Raw genomic sequence first — 4206 nt, forward strand, 5'->3', positions numbered from 1 at the left:
GGCACCGGGATGCCTCTGGGAGGTGCCTGGGGAAGGAGGGCCCGGGGGCTCCCACGGGAGAGGGGCAGGGAGGAAGGACCAGCAGTGAGAGGGGGAGGGATGCGCTCTCTGTCGTCTCGCCTGCGGGTTTGGAGAAGGGACAGGCACCTCCAGAGGCACCTCCGGGGGAGGTTTGTACAAGCCCACCTCTCAAGCCTGTCAAGGTCCCTTTGGATGGCATCCCTTCCCTCCTGTGTGTTGACCTCACCACACAGTTTGGTGTCATCAACAAACCTGCTGAGGGTGCACTCAGTGCCACTGTCCGTGTTGCCAACAAAGATGTTAAACAGCAACAGTCCAAGTACCAACCCTTGGGGAACACCACTCATCACAGGCCTCCACCTGGACATCAAGCCATTGATCACACTCTTTGAGTGTGACCATCCAGCCAGTTCCTTACCTAGCAAGTGCTCCCTCCATCAAATCTGTACTGTTCCAGTTGCAATACCAGGATGTTGTGCAGGACAATATCAAAGGCTTTGCACAGGTCCAGGTAGATGACGTAGGTTCCTCTTCCTTTGTCCACTGATGCCATGACCCCATTGTGGAAGGCCACCAAATCAGTCAGGCAGGATTTGCCCTGGGTGAAGCTGTGTTGGGTGTCACCAGTCACCCCTTTGTTTTCCACGTGCCTTAGCAGAGCCTTCAGGAGGATCTGCTCCATGATCTTGCCAGCACATAGGTAAGACTGGCTGGTCTATAGTTTCCTGGGTCTTCCTTTTTTTTCCCTTCTGGAAAATGGGAGTTACTTTTCCCATTTTCCAGTCAGAGGGGATTTCTCCAGTCTGCCAAGACTTTTCAGACATGATGGACAGAGGCTTTGCAATTTCATCAGCCAGTTCCTTCAGGAGCTTGTTTTTATGCAGTTTCCTGAAATCTATGGTATGGGCTTCTTGTGAAATGCCCTGTACTTGTGTATATGAGCTGGGTTTTAGACCTGTCAAGTGTTTTGTTCTGTCACATATAGGTACATATGCAGACATCACACACACCCTTCTTGTCTCTGTTTCAGTCTCTGGGACCTTCCAAGCATGGTTTTTCTTCCCCTGTGCATTTCAGAAAGCATGTCCTGCCCGCATGGCATCATAGTCAGGTTATTTCATTATCTGCTGAATATGTTCCTATTCCTCCAGGTAACCTCTGCAAATTGATTGCAGTGTTAGATTTCCATTCAGAGCACGCCTTTGAAATTAATACCCCTCATAAGGGATGTTTCATGCAAAAGCCTCTGGCTTTAATAGTTTAAGCAAGTTGCCTAATCAGAACATTTTGTGAGTGGTGAAGCATGTAGAGGGCTACTTCTTTCTGCTTGATCTCCTTTCCTAGCTTTGCTCAAGTTTTTGCCCCAGCTTTGCCTGCTAAGCCATTTAAAAAACATGCATCTCTCCTTTATCTTGTTATTGGTGGAGTGGTTGCTGGATTTGCATCCTTGGGGGACCTCTCGGTCCTTGGGAGGAGCATCAGGGGTGGAATATCAGAAAGCTAGGCTGGGGTGGCTTTCCTTGCTTCTTGAAGGTCTGATTTTTCAAAGGAAAAGGTGCCAGCTGAAAGTGAAGAATGCAAAACCAAGGGTAGGAGTTATCTTTTAAGTTGTTAATTTCTTAAATACAAGTCACCACACAGATAAGAGCAAAGCTCTTGCAGGGAGCTGTATTTGCACTGGAACAAACTCAAACACAACAAACCAAGTGAGGAGAACTCAGTGCCCCAGCTGTCGGTAGCCCACACAAGTTTTCAACTTCAGTTCCAGCACAGCAAGCACAAGATTTATGGGTACTGTCATCAGGCCACGTAAGACAATAGCTGCCTCGTTCCCTGCCCCAGCATTATGCACTTTTTCCCCAATGAGCTAATTACATGCTCATAAATTTGTTGCACTGGATCCCAGATAAGTGGGGTGAATGGGACTGTTCTGCTTTAACATGGCTTCACGTGTCTCTCTGTGACAATAACACAAACTCATTCACAGCCATGTGTTCTGTCCAGGATGCTTCCCCTTGATGTTGCAGAGGAAACGTGGAAAAGTAATTGACAGGTTCTTTGTTAACTCTAAATGTGACAGTCATATTTTAGCTTGGTGCCAGTCCAGCCTCCTCGGTGCTGAAAGCATTTCATTTCACTTGTTCCAAATCTTTCCCCTGAGAGTACTTAAATTTGCCTTATTTGAATAAAATTTTGGAGATAGGTCTTTCAAAAACAGAAAATGAAAGAAATTAGATTTGAAACAGAAGACAAGATAACTTACACAACTTTTCTTCCAGCAAGATCAAGTATCTATTAGAAAACATTCATTTTCTTCCATAAATTATTAAGAACTGGAGGCAAGGAAGAGGATAATTATGCAGAGGGCTTCTTAATAGTCTTTGTTTCCTGCTAACACATTTCTGAATGAATGCTGAGTCATTGGAAAAGAAAATTGTGGTATTATTTGCATATCTCCTAGAAGTTATCTTCTTGTTAACATCAGGTAGCCGATTAATAAACATAGAGGATAACAATGATCCTAGTATATAGGCTGCAGGGAACAAGACATAATTAGAAATTAACATCTGAAATTAACAGAGAAAGTCTGTTTCTGCCTTAGTGGAATAACTCTTTGTGCTTGGAAGCTACAATTTATTGGAACTTCTGTCACTTTTCTAAGTAAATGTATACCACTCCTTGAAATAAAACAGCTCCTTTGGTGAGTTTAAACATACTTCATATTCTTCTGCTGCCCAGCATTTAGGAACTAGCAAGGTTTGACCCATGACAAAGACATTTTGTGACTGAAAGATGTTAAGAGCAGCAGAACTGACTGAGGGCAGGTTTCACACTAGAAGTGTGTGTCTCTGTCCTTCTCTTCAAGTAAAGAAGTGTTAAGTGTAGCAGTCTGAGCTTGGCCTGGAGAACACAGCGTGTAGTTTGGACCCTTAGGTTCACCTAAGAAGGAAGTGGCTGTATAGGAAGGAGTGCCTGAGTGTTTACCACTGCTTCTAGCAGGGTTGGCCTGTAGACTGGCTGTGTCTTGGAAGAAACAAAGCAAAACAATGCTGCTGAGCAAAACCTTTGGGGTTTAAACCCTTCTAGTGAAACCTTTGGTCTTGCTGCTGCTCCAGTGGCTGCTAGACAGGTGCTTTTCTTGGGTGTACCTGCTGCAATGGTTGGCATCGATCATGACCACCTTAGTGATGGTGGCAGAAAGGTCCTTGCGTTGCTCCGCCTGTATAGTTGTTCGTCCTCAACCACTCATGATGGTCCTGCTTGTTGGTGATGCTTGATTGCTTGAGTCTGACTGTGGGAGTGTTTCTTAAATCTGTGCAAATCAGCTAGGTGAGCAAAGACCAACTGCTAATAATCTCCAAGTACCCCAGCCACACTGGACTGAAGTGATAACCTCTGAAACAAGGTCCTGGTGTGGGTAGATCCAGCTTATTCCAGGATGAGAAAGTTTGTTCCTTATCTCCCCAAAGCATGCTAAGAAAAGCAGGAGTAGTTTTTATTTACAGTCAGTAATGAGTAGGTCTTAAGCAAAACAGGCTTAAGGTGGATATTGACAAGCTGCAGCAAAAAAGAATTTGGCTGAATGTAGAATGGATTCAACATCAAGAAAAGCTTTTAGACAAATAATGAAAAATGCCATTATCTGATGTTCCTTTTCAAATAATTGAGCCCTCTTGTAAAAAACTGAACTTTTCTTGTCTTGATGTTTATGAGAAAGAAAATGTGGTGAAGACTTGCAGGCTCTGAGATCTTAATCCTTGGGCATTTCTAAGACTCAGCTAGACACGCCTACCACTCTGCTGATCTACTGTTGGCAGGAGTCCTGTTCTGAAGAGGAGGGTGGGTGAGAGACCCCAGAGGTCCCTGCCAGCCATCACTGCCATGACCCTATGTCCCTGTCCCTGTAATCCATTCAGAGCTTTGATCTGTGGATTCATCCTGCCTTTTCCTGTGCTGCCTGTCCCCCTGAAATCAATGGATATCAGGCATTGGAAGGGTGGAGACTTCCAGTGAGAGACAGCCCAAAACTCCTGCCTGTGCTTGGAACTTTCACCAGTATAGTTTTTCAGCATTTCAATACCAACAAAATGTTGGATATGCAGCTTAGCACAGGTATAAAAAATGCATTTGGTAGTGCCATTTATTCCTGTTATTTGAAATGGTATCACCTTTGTTGGGAAAGAG

The sequence above is a fragment of the Chaetura pelagica genome, unplaced genomic scaffold (genome assembly GCF_000747805.2).
Source record: "Chaetura pelagica isolate M959 unplaced genomic scaffold, ChaPel_1.0 scaffold142, whole genome shotgun sequence".
Lineage (NCBI taxonomy): Eukaryota > Metazoa > Chordata > Aves > Apodiformes > Apodidae > Chaetura > Chaetura pelagica.